The sequence below is a fragment of the Mustela erminea genome, chromosome 12, assembly GCF_009829155.1.
Source record: "Mustela erminea isolate mMusErm1 chromosome 12, mMusErm1.Pri, whole genome shotgun sequence".
In the NCBI taxonomy this organism is placed as follows: Eukaryota; Metazoa; Chordata; class Mammalia; order Carnivora; family Mustelidae; genus Mustela; species Mustela erminea.
The window spans coordinates 76,046,866-76,063,962 of NC_045625.1; the positions used below are offsets into that span (position 1 = coordinate 76,046,866).

Here is a 17,097-nt window from a genome sequence, read left to right on the forward strand (position 1 = left end):
CCGCGGCGGGGGCGGGGCCGGGCGCGGCGGTTACACCTGCCCGGGAACGCCCGTCGCCCTTCTGGGGAGGCGACCCCGCACGCGGACCAGTAGGACCTGCACCTAAGCCAAGCGTGGGCAGATTCCAGTCTTTTCGCGGTCAGTCCGCAGGCGTCTCAAGGGAGGGTCCGAGGGAGCCCCCCCACATTATGACAGGCTCCTGAGTCTGGCCGGCCTGTGTCTGGACGCCCGTAACTGCCCCACCCGGTGCTCGGAGCGCGAGGCCAGGATGCCCGTCGGGTGACTTGACTTACCCAGCTGCAAATCGTGCCAGGAAGGCGGGGAGAGGGCAGTGAAGAGTAAACTCGGCGCTGGAGTGTCACGCCCTCCGTCTCTGCATCTGAGATGGCATTCTTTTTTTGGTCAAGTTATTCACGGGGAGCCTCCTTTCATCCCTTAGAAAGTCCCTTCAAATTCAGAGACAGCTAGTTCAGAAACTGCTGAGCACCCTTCAAGAAATACTATGATACTTAGACCCAACCCTTGAGCCTTACGAAATGACTGACCTAAACTACATAATAATTAAAACCCTTTCGGCCCCTTCCCACCCCCATTTGGTCTTATATAAGACACAAGACCAAATGCCTGAGCTTACAGAGATGCTGGCTATGAAGTACGGAGAACTGTAATTAATCAGCACGCTCTTAAGGATTTAAGATGTAGGAATGTACTTTGAACTTTTTCTCTGTGCATCCTGAACATTAAAGGGAAAGGCTAGAAGGGGAAGCTAGGGAGTCTTAGCACTCAACATCGATCACAGGAAGAATTGCAAATTATGGACCCTTAACAGAAGTCTCAAGGGGGAAGAATCATCAGTTACAGGCCCAACAGGAAAAGCAGTACATTGCATTTCCTATAAGAAATCCACTACCCCTGCAGCTCAGGTGATGAGAAACTTTCATCACCCTGAACTCTTGCTTCTCTCCAACTGACTTTTGTCCGAAACAACCCCTGCTGGGGCACCCAGGTGGCTCAGTTGGTTAAGTATCTGCTTTCCACCCAGGTCATAATCTCAGGGTCCTGGGATCAAACACTGGGTCAGGGTCCCTGCTCAGCAGGGAGTCTGCTTGTCCCTCTGCCCCTCCCCATCCCCACACCACATACTCTTTCTGTCTCACTCAAATAAATAGATAAAAATCTTTAAAAAAAAAAAAAAAAAGAATGCAACTGCTCCCAAGTTTCTCTTCTATAAAATAATCATCTCACTTTTGTTTGTTAGACTTGCCTACGGTTTTGAGGTAGCTTGTTTGTCCTACATTGTAATTCCCTACTGTTCCTAAATTAACCCAACTTTTGCTAGTGAAATAACTGGCAATTTTATTTTTAAGGTTAACAGTATCACCAATAAAGAGAGCCTCTGATGACTTTTTGTTAATTCCTATATCATTTTAGTACTCTTTGTATGTAGTGACCCAATCTTTTTAAGGCTTAAGGTTTGCCTTTGCAAGTAAGAATGGCTGGTGCATATATATATATATATGGTCTTGTTTTACATAAGTTCATAAATTATTTTCATACAAGTTCATATTTGAAGGGTCTCTATTATGTCACCAATTCAATCTCTTGTTCTTGACAATCATGAAACAGAGATGTTAGGGACTGATCCAAGGTGACATAACTTATGTTCTGCAGAAATAGAACTGGAACCTGGCTCTTCTGACTCTGCTCTACCCCCACCCCATTATGAGGTACTTTGCTACTTTTAGTATTATTTAGAAGAAGCCTGGTGGAAGCTACAAATTCCACTATTAAATCTAGCACCATCAATTTAAGTGCAAGAACTCCAAAACTCAGTCCAAAAATACATCTTCAATAGCTTGCAAACACTTGATACAGTTTTCTATAATCCCGGAAAATCCTCTGGAATTGGATGAAGGAGGAGGGTAATTGCTGAAAATTTAGAACTATAAGCATTTCATTGAGAAAGGGAATAATGAAAAATTCTGCTGAGCAAGTGTTAGAAATTTGTAAGAAGACGCATATTGTAACAATTCTTACCTATGTTAGTTGCAATATCATGAATACACATTTCCTGATTTCTAAAAGGTACAATTTTATAGTCAGTCCTCCTGTTGCTTACTCCATCTGAGGAAATTTGTAAGCAAAAATATAGTAATGTCATCATGTAAAAGATAATTTCACTTCCTAAACCATTAAACCAAATAGCTGTTAGAAAAATAAGTCAAAAACTGCAAAAAAGAAGTGTTCTGAGTTTCAAATTTGGAATATATCCATGTAAAGTGTTTTTTGTCCTCCAGATGGTCATTAAAATGCTGTACTTCATTGTTTGATCAGATTTTTATTTATTTTTAATTTTGAGTGAACCCTAACTGCCATATAATCTAACTTTCCAATAAATCCCTAACTTTGCAGGTAGGATATGCTTACTTTACAAGCCACAGCTTTCCATCTTTGAAGTTTTGGCATGCTAGTAGTTATCTTGGACATTTTTTTCCTCCTAATTAATTCCTCTGTCCACAAGTAAATAATCATTTGTATACTGCTTGTCTTGACCTCATTCCCCATGTGAGGTCAGCACTGTGGGAGCAGACTGGATGGCCAGATAGCAAAGCCACTGAAGCAGACCATATTCCCAAATACATTCGGCTCCTGAAGGAACAGTTCTAGAAGATGGTCATCCTACAGGAAAAGTTGTACTGACCTACTCTGACAGAGCCCTGTGCTCCCATCTCAGTTAACAGTTTGACCTTTATGTGTTCCAAAACCATAAAAAAAAAGAAAAGAAAAACAAATTTGTTGGAAAGGAGATATAAGTAAAAGGTTGAGAAATGTAAGAACTTTATTTAGGCAGTGTTGGTAAAAATGCGTATCAATGCAATTTTTCTTAAAGACTGTAAACATCTACAGACTGATATATCTATATTTATGATACATAGATATAGTCATATGTACATACATGTCTATATGACTTTTTTAAACTTATTTTATTTTATTTCATTTTATTTCTTTGACAGAGAGAGAGAGATCACAAGCAGGCAGAGAGGCAGGCAGAGAGAGAGGGGGAAGCAGGTTCCCTGCTTAGCAGAGAGCTCAATGCGGGACTTGATTCCAGAGGCTTAATCCACTGAGCCACCCAGGCACCCCGGTCTACATGACTTTTGACTCAATAATCCCGCTTCTAGTGATTTACTCTAAGAAAAAATGCAAAAATTTAAAAAGCTTTGCCACAAAAACATTCATCAAAGCATTATTTACAACAGCAAAAAATTGGAACAAGATAAAGATCAGTAGGAAAGCTGGTTAAGTGTACACGCACACACAATGGGTTACTATGCAGGCTTTAAAAATGATAATGCAGATCTATACTAATATGGAAGGAAGCCAATAATATATGCTTGTGAGAAACAAGAGACAGAACAGCATCATACCAATAATATAAATTATAACCATGTTTTAAATGTGCAGAGAATATATGTAAATATATATATACACACACCGAGAAAGAAATGTGAAAGTATGACTACCAGCTGTTAACAGTGATTATTTTTTCCCAAGTGTATATTTAAATGTATGGTAAAACTCATTTCAGATGCAGAATTTAGTGATTCATCACTTACATATAACACCCGGTGCTCATCACGACAAGTGCCCTCCTTTAGACCCATCGCCCATTTAGCTCATCCCCTACCAGCTCCCTCAATCATCTTCAGTTTGTTCTCTACTGTTAAGAGTCTGTTATGGCTTGATAACCTCTCCCTCTTTTTTTCCCTTCCCATATGTTCATTTTTTTTGTTTATTAAATTCCGCGTATGAGTGAAATCATATGGTATTTTTCTTTCCCTGACTGACATATTTCGCTTACCATAATACACCCTAGCTCCAACCACATTGTTGGAAATGGCAAGATTTCCTTCTTTTTGATGGCTGAGGAATATTCCTGTGTGTGTGGGTGTGTGTGGGGATGTATGTGTGTGTGTGTACATACATAGGTACCACATCTTTATCCACTCATCAGTCAATGGATATTTGAGTTCTTTCCATAGTTTGGCTATTGTCAATAATGCTGCTATAAACATTGGCGTGGTTGTGCCCTTTCTAATCTGTATTTTTGTATCCTTTGGATAAATACCTAATAGTGCAATTGCTAGGTCATAGGGTAGTTCTATTTTTAACTTTTTGAGGAACTGCCACACTGTTTTCCAGAGTGCCTACACCAGCTTGCATTCCCACCAACAGCATAAGAAGATTCCTTTTTCTCCACATCCTTGCCAACATCTATTGTTCTCTGCGGTGTTAATTTTAGCCATTCTGACAGGTGCAAGGTAGTATCCCATCATGGTTTTGATTTGTATTTCCCTGATGATGAGTGATGTTGAGCATCTTTTCATGTGTCTGTTGGCCATCTGTATAACAGTGATTAGATAGCGAGGCTTTTGGTCATTTTTTTTTTTTATAGTGAGCATTGAATTTTTTCCCCCAAAACAAAAATCTCTTTACAATTATAAAATAAATACAAAAGAAGTTTAATAAGACTTCTCTTACCATACTAATTGAAACGTTTTTAGCCTAAAGCAAATCAGCTTTGGAGGTTTTGAACCATGGAAATTGAGTTTCATTACATTCAACTATATGTCATACACTTAGAACATTAAAAAAGGAGATGTAAACTTAATTGTTCCTCTAAACTGGTGACGAAAGATGTATCAGAAGTATCATTATACTGTATATTCTTTTATAATTCTTCTGGAAAATCGCTCTCCCAAAATTGGACCCAACTGAAGTTCATGAGCAAGTTCACCTGGTGGTGAACTGATAAAAGGATTTGTGTGAACTCTCAAAAGTCTGCCAAACGATATGAATAGACATACAGATGGCATATAAGCACAGAAAAGTATGTTCATTATTATTAGGTACTGGGGAAATGAAAATTAAAACCACAAATTAAATATCACTATATATCACCCAGAATGGTTAAAAAAAAAAAAAAAAACGGTCACACCAAATGCAGCTGAGGATGTGGAGAAACTGGTTCACAGGGGCATTCATTGTGGAAATGTGCCGTGATATAGCTACTCTGGAAAACAGTTTAACAATTTCTAAAGTAGGGAAAAAAAAACCCACCAAAAAAAACCTAAACATGCACCTATCATACAGGCCAGCAATTGCACTTCCAGACATATATCCGAGAGAAGTGAAAACTGTGTTTGCACACAAACCTGTACAAGAATGTTCAGAGCAATTTCATTCATAATGGGCAAAAATTGAAAATGACCCCAAAACTTTTCAACAGAGGAATTAAAAACAAATTGTATGTAGTTCATCCACACCATGGCATACGACTCAGCAATAAAAAGGAATGAACTGTCAATGCTATCTATACACAACCTGGATACATCTCAGGGCATTGTGTTGATTCCGTTTACAAAAATGTTCTTGAAATAATAAAGTTACGGAAATAGAAAACAGATTAGCAGTTGCCAAAGGTTAGTCTGGGGAGGAGGAACAGGTGTGGCTACAAATGGTTATAGCATGGAAGAACCTGTCTTTATGGAGCACTTCTGCGTCTTGATTGTGGTAGTGGTTAAACAAAATTGCATAAAACTGGGGCTCAGTTGGTTAAGCAACTGCCTTCCACTCAGGTCATGATCCTGGAGTCTGGGATAGAGTCCCACATGAGGCTCTCTGATCGCCAGAGAGTCTGTTTCTCCCACTGTCCTCTCTCTCTCTCTCTCAAATAAATAAAATCTTTTTTAAAAAAAGATTACAGAATTGCATGAAACTACACACACAAATGAGTGCATAAAAAATGGGTGGTAGGGGCGCCCGGGTGGCTCAGTTGTTAAGCATCTGCCTTCAGCTCAGGTCATGATCCCAGGGTCCTGGGATTGAGCCCCACATCGGGCTCCCTGTTCGGTAGGGAGTCTGCTGCCCCCTCTCTCACCTCCCCTTGTGTTCCCTCTCTTGCTCTGTCTCTCTCTGTCAAATAAATTTAAAAAAAAAAATGGGTGGTATCTGATGGTACCAATGTCTTTATAACCTGCTTTTAACCCTGCAGTTATGTAAGATGTTACATTGGGGAAAACTGGGTGAAAAGTACCTGGAACCACCCAGTATATATTTTTTTGCAACTTTCTATAAATGTATAATTATTTTGAAATCATTTTCTTAAAGGCTCCGATAATAAGCGGTCTGATTAGGTGTGCCTCTGAGAATGAGATGAACCTGAGAAGTAAGAAATTCTACACAAATGCTTTACCATCCCTGTGCAGAGTCCTTGGTAAAATATTCCCAAAGGAAAAGTATCTGAATGTGACACCTTGACAGAACATATTAAAATATCAATTATTCTGTGCTTGATACATAGAGGTTTAAAATACTGTATCTGTTGAAAGAAAGAACAAATGTTGGGTACGAAGCCACACCCAGCTCTTACCACACTGAACACACTGCCAGAGAAGCAGATTAATATTCCCAGAGTGACTCAAGGAGAGAGTGTTCAGAGGGGACAAAAACCCAGAGTCTGTGATTGTGGAATGAAACTGCAGCCCCAGGAGAAGAGGCATAGGAACCCCAGCCTGGACTCTCCACTGAAGGGCTCTGAGAGGCAGGTATTGACAAAGGGGAAGCATGCAGAAGGCAAGACTCTAGACCCAGGATCCCGCTGGCAGGGCCCAGGTGAATCCAGGAAGGGCAACCTAATCTCAAAAGAGTATCCAGAAGGATCCTCTAAAACTATGTCCCAGGGCACCTGGGGGGCTCAGTGGGTTAAAGCCTCTGCCTTCAGCTCGGGTTGTGATCCCGGGGTGCTGGGATGGAGCTCCACATCAGGGTCTCTGCTCAGCAGGGAGTCTGTTTGCCCCAGTCTCTCTGCCTCCTTGTGATCTCTGTCTGCCAAATAAATAAATAAAATCTTCAAAAAATAAATAAATAGAAAACGATGTCCCTTCTATACTCCAAAGCTGCTAGTGCAGCGTCCTCGTGGGAATGGCCACCGCCCTCATAGGGCAGTGGCAGATAAGGCCATACACAATTGGCCTCCCCACCCCACCCTGCATTTATCTAGAATGCTTGTTCCTCTTGTATTTGCAGATTCACTGCTGTGGCTGCTTTCAGTCATTTTCTCAGCGTTTTCCCCAACAGCCTGCTTAACATGGATATCTGCCCCTACCCCTCAGAACGCCTCTCTTTACCTTCCCCGCTTTCTAGCTTTCCTCAGAGCATTTACCACCTGACATGCTGTGGTTTTACTGAATTATTTTTTGTCCATCTGTGTCACCCCACTGTAATGTGTATAATACAATGTAAGCTCCTCGAGGACAATTATTCTTGCTTTGTCCAATGTCCTATCCTCTGTGCCTAGAACAAGGTGAGCACACGTTCGTGGGAGGCAGGAAAGACATACCTGCCAGGTATTGCATTATTGCCTGTCCCCTCCAAAACCACTCTTCTGTTTTCGCCTCTGGCCACCCGGCCGGCCTGCAAACCCCACTCAGCCTGCGCAGCTCGCTCCTGGTCGGGCTCTGCCGAGAGGGGGCGCTGCAGGAGCCCGCGGAGGAAGCCGAGACTCGCTCCTCCGTGTTTGCTCGGTGCAGGGCTTCAGCAGCCCCCGAGTCTGACTTGCGTTTTCCCTCATTTGCAGCAGCAGCAGCATCTCGCCATCTCAGGGACATCGGAACCAACGTCACCGTCCCCCTCGATGGTGGCTCCCCCCCCCCCGAGAGACACGCCGCGAAGCGGATCCCTCCTTCCGAGGCCGAGCTTCAGCGGGGGGGGGAGGGTCCTCTCCCGCGCGTCCGAGTCTGTCCTTTCGCTCCCTCCTCCCCTGGGGTCCTGTCCGCTTCCGGCAGTAACTTCGGGGATGTGTCAAAGCTCTTTTTTCACTTTTTTACTACTGACCCATTTTTGTACCTTGTTCGTAGTTCTGCATATATCTCTGGGAGGGGAGCAGAGGCCGGACCTGCAGCCAAGTCCCTGCCAGTGACCTGCTTGCCCAAGAGAGGGAGGGGGGATCATTAAAGGGAGTAAACGCAAATCGTGGGTGAGCGGGGAAGCCGGACTCGGACCCCAGAGAGTATGGTCGGGACTGGCAACAGCCGCTGGACTATAAACAGTAGCGAATCCGGGGACGGAGGGCTCCCATCATTTAGAACAGTGGAGGGCAGTGGAGTGTGAGGGGAGTCAGGGGGACGGCTGCAGAAGACAGGCTCCTCGTGCGAAGTCGCTGGGGGTCTGTCCTCATAGTCTCGTGGCCCAGCGGCAGTGGGGTAAGGTGTCCTTCTAGAATCTGAAGCCACTGATACTATTCTCTTCCTTGTTTATTCAGGCCACCCTCCCCATCCCTAATCCAGACCTGATTTATTTAGAGTATTTGAAAGACCTCCCAGATATGAACTCTCTGCCCTTCTAGACTTCTGAATCTCCTTCTCCTAGTCTCTTTCCTCCCTTTGTAAACCACTGAGCACAATCAGGCCTGTGTGACTCTGGGTGTGTTGCTGCTTCTGTGAACCTTCCCCAGAGCCAGGGCCACCCTAATGTGCGGTTCTGTCCCTCTGCCTTGCCTACCCTACCCAGCCTGTGAATGCAAATAATCTGAAATACACAGATAGGAGTCACGACCAGGATGGAGTGGGAAAGTCTAGCGTTAAAAAGCCAGAAGCCCATTGTTGAGATTTAGGCATAAGGCAATTATGATCTCAACTTGGTCACAGCAATTTAAACGAATAGAAAGGTATAAGTCAGGAGCGCCTGGGTGGCTCATTCAGTTAACTGGCTGACTCTCAATTTCAGCTCAGGTCACAACCTTAGGGTCCTGGGATGGAGCCTCATCTCAGGCTCCCAGCTTAGCGGGGAGTCCCCCTTTTTTGGGGGGGGGAGGAGTCGCCTTGAGGATTTCTCCCTCTTCCTCTGCCCTTCCTGCTGTTTGCATACCTACATACCCTCTTTCTCTCTCTCAAATAAATAAATCTTAAAAGAAAAAAAGAAAGAAAGAAAGGGATAAATGAAATAAATGGAGGTCATAAAGATATAATTTATGAATTCTGAAAACTGATGAACGATAGTGGATGAGGAAAATAAAATAATCCCAAGACTGTGTCATTCAGAGTCACTGGAACATGAAAGCAAGGTATTGGTTTTATAGGAGATGATGAGAAGTTAGTTCCGTTTTTGGTTGGTTCCATGGAAGCTGAAATCCAGGGGAAAATATCCAGGACACAATATAATTTGTCTAGCAATAGTTAGGAATTAAGAAATGAGATCCTGGTGAAAGTCCAGGATAAGAATGGAAACTTAAGAGCTCCCTGCCCAGAAGCAATTATCCATACGCCACGTGTAGATGCCACTTTAGAAATAGTAGAGGAAGGAAAGCAGACCAGGGATTGAACAGTGAAGAAACATTCTCATTTAGGGAAGAGCCTAGGGATAAAGACAGTGTACCTAGAGCAGGACAACAGACATCCAAGAAGGACATACAGGAGGAAGGGTAGTCAGTATGACCAAAACTGTAGAGATGTTAAGAAAGATAAACACTGAGAAAACACAACCAAATTTAGTTATTTAATGAACACTTGCAGGATCTTTTGTTTCATCTACCAAACAATGTCTGTCTAAAGTCATTTTTAAAAGATTTTAGGGGCACCTGGGTGGCTCAGTGGGTTAAGCCTCTGCCTTTGGCTCTGGTCATGATCTTAGGGTCCTGGGATGGAGCCCTGCATCAGGCTCTCTGCTCAGCAGGAAGCCTGCTTCCCCCTCTCTCTCTGCCTGTCTCTCTGCCTACTTGTGATCTCTCTCTCTCTGTGTCAAATAAATAAATAAAATCTTGAAAAAAAAGATTTTAATGACAAAAGGGTCGCTAGCAAATTTTAACCTTATGTTTACCAATAGTATGCTTAATTTAGAAAATTAAGTTCATGTTAACACCTATTAAGTGCTTAAATGCACATATCTCCTTCAACATTAAAATAGAGATTTATTTTCAGTGAGGGTTCATTAATTAATGCAATATATATCCACGTTATTTTTTGTATCTTTGCAGTATTTAAACCCTTCTTATTTTAACATATGCTTTTATTATCACAATATAACATCATTCCTGGTAAGAATCTAAACTGATCTATAAATAAGCCAAACAGTCACCTCCCCGTAGCCTATTTTCTGGCTGCTTTAATCACAGTTTTTCTCTGCAATCTTTATTTAACAACTACTTGCCCGGAAATATGCTAATCTCTAAGTAGGAATTTAACAAACTCTTTATAAAACTGTTTTCTAAGTTTATGTACTCCTATAAGTCTTGACAATGACTCCTATAAGTCATTAACAAACACCACATGGATATATGTGGGGCTAGGAGAAAACAAATCCTTTGCTCTCCAGTCTGCATACATAACCACATGGACAGAGGTGATGGAGAAGTTATAGTATGCTCCAGAATTTCAATGATAATATTGTCCATGTCACATGGAGATAGCTTATGTACTTTATATATACACATATATAATTCACATTATATATATAATTCACAGTACATACAATTCACTGTATATATATATATATATAAAATTTACATTATATATACAATCCACTACACACACATACACACACACACACACACACACACACACATGGTTCACATGTAGTGTCACAGATGGAGAATAGATTTTTAATAACAACAACAAAAAAGACCATTGGCACATTTGAGCCTCCTGTAAACCAGAGTGTTTATGTTTAAAACGTTAAAAAAAATTTTTTTTTAATTTATTTATTTGACAGAGAGAGAGAGAGAGACATCACAAGTAGGCAGAGATGCAGGCAGAAAGAAGGGGAAGCAGGCTCACCGCGGAGCAGAGAGCCTGATGCAGGGCTCGATCCCAGGACCCTGAGACCATGACCTGAGCCGAAGGCAGAGGTTTAACCCACTGAGCCACCCAGGTGCCCCAAAACAAACAATTGCTTGTTATGCCAACCCTGATAAAGCCTAAAGTTTGCCAATGTTCACATTTTATAAGACCTTATTTTCTAAAGAGCCCAGCATAATATTCCCAGAATCTCTTCCTTGAGAGTAATCATGGTATTTTTATTTTTACTAATAAAAGTAGTCTCCGTCAATTAGTTATCACATTTATACTGTTCTTAGATTATACACTGTGTTTTTTATATCTAAGGAAATTCTGAGTCAGAGGCACTAATTTGGTTTTGTTAGCGTTCAATTAGGCGAGCCAAGCATGGGCTACTGACTCACTTTCGTTTTTCCTCGAAGGAAGTTAAAAGAGCACCATCTAGTGGAATTTTTGATATACTATCCTTCTAAATTGGTCTTCAAATTAGTCAATTTTTTAATACAAATTTTCTCTTAAATAGTATGATTATAAATCAACTCATATATTTTCTAAAGTAAATCCTAAATACATTTCCAACTATATTTAAGATGAAAAATCAAAGTCAATAATTCATTTATGATATTTTAAAGATTTTTTTTTTTTTTTTGGACAGACAGATCACAGGTAGGCAGAGAGGCAGGCAGAGAAAGAGAGGAGGAAGCAGGCTCCCCACTGAGCAGAGAGCCCGATGTGGGGCTCCATCCCAGGACCCTGGGATCATGACCTAAGCCGAAAGCAGAGGCTTTAACCCACTGAGCCACCCAGGTGCCCCTCATTTATGATATTTTAACCACATATTTTAATGACTGAATTGGTTTTTCTCTCATTTATCACATACTAAAGAGTTTCTTACTTTTCATGCAGATTTATATCTTTTTATTTTTTTAATTTTTTCAGATTTACATCTTTTTAAAGAAGACTTAATTGACTGCAATTATATGTTACTGAATGCAAGTTTGGCTTTGTGTTTTCTGCAACATTGTTAGTGGATCAGTTCCTAAACATAAAGAAAATGGCATTCTATTCACAGGCTATGTCAAGCATTTGAGCTGGTCATTGAGGAGGTTTTAAAGATTTAGGGATAGAATTCCAACTTAATCTGTTAGTGGTTATGCTCAATACAAACAATTTGACTTTTTCCCTACTTGCATAAAAATTCATCAATACATTTGTTCTAAAAAGATAAACGTGGTGAGTGACTCAGCTTGAAATACTGATTTCATCATCAGACCAAAGGTCCTGTGAACAATGTGAGTGGCCAAAGATGTTTGTGTACCTTTGTAATACTGGAAACACATAAAACAAATGCATAAAAGTGGTCATGCAAAGGGTGCCTGGGTGGCTCAGTGGGTTAAGCCTCTGCCTTGGGCTTAGCTCATGATCCCAGGGTCCTGGGATCAAGCCCCACATTGGGCTCTTTGCTCTGCAGGGAGCCTGTTTTCTCCTCTCTCTCTGCCTGCCTCTCTGCCTACTTGTGATCTCTGTCTGTCAAATAAATAAATAAAATCTTAAAAAAAAAAAAAAAGTGGTCATGCAAGCTTATGTGCTGATGGGAATACAAGTTTAGGGCTTCCAACTGAGTTCCATTTCACTTTGTTTTGTCTCTTTTAGTCTCCATTCCTCAGATACCCTAAAGGATTCTCCTCACATTAAGGTCTCTCTTCCAATGCCTCCTCATCAAAGAGGCTTTCCTTGACAACCGTACTGAAACTAGCGACATCCCTCTGCCCCACCTCCATTCTGTGACATTATTTCCATATCATGTCATTTTTCTTATGGTACTTACCACCTACTACTTCTTATAACATGTATTTGTTTATTTTCTGTCTCTGTAATAATTTCAACATTGACTCCATTATTTTATCCATCTCTGTAGCTTGTCATTTAACTCTGTAGCATTCTACCATTTGACTCCACATTCAGCTGTGGGACTTGATTAGGCCAGTGAGGTATATGAACAGATGGGATATGAACAGAGTTGGAAGGACACTTGCTCAGGTGAGCTAGCTCTCTCCCTTGTGGCAATAAGAACACACCTGCACTGGGCCAACAGAGTATGGACAATACATGGGAAAATGCCGTGTCACCAGAGTTGCCCCAACTAGCCTAGGGAAGTTGCCTTGTGTTTTGGAAATTCTAACAACAATCACTGTTTATTAAGACATTGCATTGGGGGTAGTTTGTTATATAGGAATAACTAACTCATACACCCTCCCTACAATGTAAACTCCCTGGGTGCAAAGAATGTCTGTTTTCTTCATTGCTACATCCCTAATGCCCAGTTCTGTGCCTGGCAAGTTGTATAAATGAATGACATAGGGGTGTTTTGGCCCTATATTCTATTACAGCTTAAGTAATAGCTTTTCTGATGGTCTATCTTTATATCAGGATAGATTCAATTACCTGGAAAGAAATGGGTAGGCTATTTATCCAACAAGCAATTCTCAAAAATTAGTTTTACTCTTGGGGCACCTGGGTGGCCCAGTGGGTTAAGGCCTCTGTCTTCTGCTCAGGTCATGATCCCGCGGTCCTGGGATCGAGCCCCACATCAGGCTCTCTGCTCAGCGGGGAGCCTGCTTCCCTTCCTCTCTCTCTGCCTGCCTCTCTGCCTGCTTGTGATCTCTGTCAAATAAATAAATAAAATCTTTAAAAAAATTAGTTTTATTCTCAAACTTGTGACAAATGTTAAAGAGTAGTGAGTTCAAGGTTATGTATCTTACCAAGTATTTTCTTAAGTAAACTCTCCCCTTAATGTAGGACTCAGACTGAACAACCTCAAGATCAAGAGTTGCATGCTCTACTGATTGAGCTAACCAGGCACCCCTCTTACCAAGTAGTTTAAGTGTAACTATTTTAGGTGCACAGTAAAATGCTCTAATAATGAACTCAAAGGAAGTGGTGTTGTGACTGGCTTTCTTTTACGATCATTGAGTCACCTAACAAAGAAACTTAAGGAAGTCATCCCACCTCCACAGAGAATTGGGCAAAGGACTGTGATCAAAGGATTATTCTGAATTAGATTTAAAATGAAAATGAATGAGTAAGCAAGATACCAAAGTTCTATGGTATGACTACAATATTTTAGCCTTAAAACATTTTTTTAAAAGAGGTATTACCAAAGTGTCACCTAAGCTTTTCTTTAACAATGTAATTAACATATGCATTTTATGTCTAATTTTAAGAATTTTTATACCTTACTCCAAATTAAATAAGATGTATTATCTTATGTTATAAAATTATTGCCTCCTTGGAGTGCCTCGGGTGGCTCAGGCTTGGTAATGGCTCAGGTCATGATCCCAGGGTAGTGAGATTGAGAGCCGCTTGTCAGGCTCCAGGCTGGGCATGGAACCTGCTTAAAATTCTCTCTCTTCCTCTTTCTCTGCCCCTCCCCTTCACTCACACATGCACTCTCTTTCTCTCTCTCTTAAAAAAATGAAATAATATAAAGTTATTAGCTCCAAACCAAGGTTTTATTAACCCAAATCTAACATTTATATTAACATTTGGGCTCAATATTGTAGGGGATTTCCTGTAAAATTGTAGGATGTTTAGCAGCATGTCTGGCCTCTATCCAATGTCTCAAGATATTGCTATATATCCCATTAAGAACAAAATCACCCCCAGCTGAAAACCTCTTTTCTAAGTTAAGAATTATTGGCAGAATAATTACTGTAAATTTTATTTCATTTTTAAATGATTTTTAAAACCCTTCTATTTTGACACAGTGGTAGTTCACATGCAGTCATAAGAAATACACAGAATTCTGAAATAATTCAAAGAACTCCCACCAATGGTAGTGTCTTGCAAAACTATAGTATAATATCACCACAAGATATTGTCATTCATACTGTGAAGATCCAGAGCATTTCCATGACAAGGATCATTCATGTCATGTCAAGGATCAATAATGGCCACACCTACTTTCCCTCCTACACAACTGTCTTAAACCACTAGCTTGTCTTTTATTTCTATAATTTTGTCTTTTTAGGGATGTCATGTAAATGGGGCAATACAGTACATAATCCTCTGGGGTTGGCTTTCTTCTCTCAGCATAATTCTCTAGAGATTCATCTATGTTGTTGTTGTATCAATACTTAGTTCTTTATTATTAAGTAGTATTCTATGGTATGGATATACCACAGATTGTTAACCATTGATACATTAAATAAAATCTAGGTTGTTTCCCATTTTTGGCTACTATGAAAAAAGTTGGTATAAACATTCATGTACAGGTTTTTTTGTGAAAAAAAAATTTCATTTCTCTGGAATAAAGACCCAGAAGTGCAATTGCTGGATTGTACGGTTGTCTTATCTTTAGTTTTTAAGAAACTGTTGAACTGTTTTTCAGGGTGGATGTCCAGTTGCTGAAAAATCCATCTTTCTTCCAATGTATTGCTTTTGTGTTTTTGTCAAAAGCATTTGCATATTTTTGTGTGGGTCTATATCTGGGTTCTCTGTTCAATGTACCTTAAAAGAATACAATAAAACCCAAATTGGACCAATATGATATTACAATGTCTAGCATCCTATCAAAAATCACCAAGCATGGAAAAAAACCAAAACAGTAAAATATCAGTGTCAAAAAAGAAATCTAAAAAGTAGTCAGATGCCTGTTAGTCTCATAATGTATCTGGGCTTATATTTGAATTATATATTATGTATTTTTTATTATATATATTTTTATTATATATTATAGATAATTTTTATTATATTAAACTATATTTGAATTACAACTCTTTATCCCTCTGTCTCCTTACCTATAAAATGGGGGTAATAATAGTACCTATCTCATAGGATTATAGTGAAGACTAAATGATTTAATATATAAAGCCTTGGCAGAGTGTCTAACACCTAGGAAGCTTTATGAAAACATCAGTCGTTTATATTATTTTCATTACAATAAACTACTTACAACATTGTTTCTAAGAGAAAATAAATTGTTTTACTGCTTTGATGTCAGAAACACTGCAATAAATATGAAAGATATTTTTTTAAATTTCTGTAGGCATATTAGCTGTAGGTTGTGAAGAAATACTGTGTCAAATACATTTCAAAAAACTTAAAGTAATGGATACTTAAAGTATCCATTAATGGAATAAGTAGGTGAAGTACAAGTTATATCTGTCAATTACACCACAGGAAAATACAAGGGGGGGGAATCAAATGATCAATATATCAAAGAAAATTAGTACTTTTTTGAAGAATAAAATAATAAAGCTTACTAAACCAAAATATAAAATACAAAATACAAAGTAGGATAGGAAGACTAAAAATATCAGTCATTATACCAAATATGAATGGCTTAATTTCTTTCTTGATGGATGCAGATTGCATCAAAGAACCAAATATGTATATTCGGTTCCATATATATATATATATATATATACACACACACACACACACAAACACACACACACACACACAAACACACACACACACACACATATATATATATGCACACACACATATATATGTATATATATACATATATATATGTATATATATGACTGAACAACCTCAAGATCAAGAGTTGCATGCTCTACTGATTGAGCTAACCAGGCACCCCTCTTATCAAGTAGTTTAATTGTAACTATTTTAGGTGCACAGTAAAATGCTCTAATAATGAACTCAAAGGAAGTGGTGTTGTGACTGGCTTTCTTTTATGATCATTGAGTCACCTAACAAAGAAACTTAAGGAAGTCATCCCACCTCCAAATATGCATATTTGGTTCTTTGATGCAATCTGCATCCATCAAGAAAGAAATTAAGCCATTCATATTTGGTATAATGACTGATATTTTTAGTCTATATATATATATATATATATACACTATGTATACATAGTATATATATATATACATATGTGTGTGTGTGTGTTTGTGTATATATATGTGTGTGTGCATATATATATATATATCAAAGGATCATTTTGAATTAGATTTAAAATGAAAATGAATGAGTAAGCAAGATACCAAAGTTCTATGGTATGACTACAATATTTTAGCCATTTCTCTCTCTATATTTATCGATATAGGTATCGATATCTATATATCTAGATATATCTATATATAAATATAGATCTATATCTAGATATAGATCTAAATAGATATATTTATAGATATAGATATATAGATATTTATAGATATAGATATATAGATATATCTATGTATAGATATATATAGATATAGATAGATATATAGATATATCTAGACATAGATTGAAA

The 17,097-nt window shown here is 39.3% G+C and overlaps 1 protein-coding gene across 1 annotated transcript in view; it reads right to left on the reverse strand.

Moving 5' to 3' along the window:
• VPS13A (vacuolar protein sorting 13 homolog A) overlaps window positions 1–402 on the reverse strand; it is a 231,275-nt gene extending 230,873 nt beyond the window's left edge. Inside the window, exon 1 of the mRNA XM_032306307.1 lies at window positions 294–402. The gene's annotated coding sequence lies outside the window, so the exon portion shown is untranslated. The remainder of the gene's footprint in view (window positions 1–293) is intronic.
• Window positions 403–17,097: the final 16,695 nt, after the last annotated feature.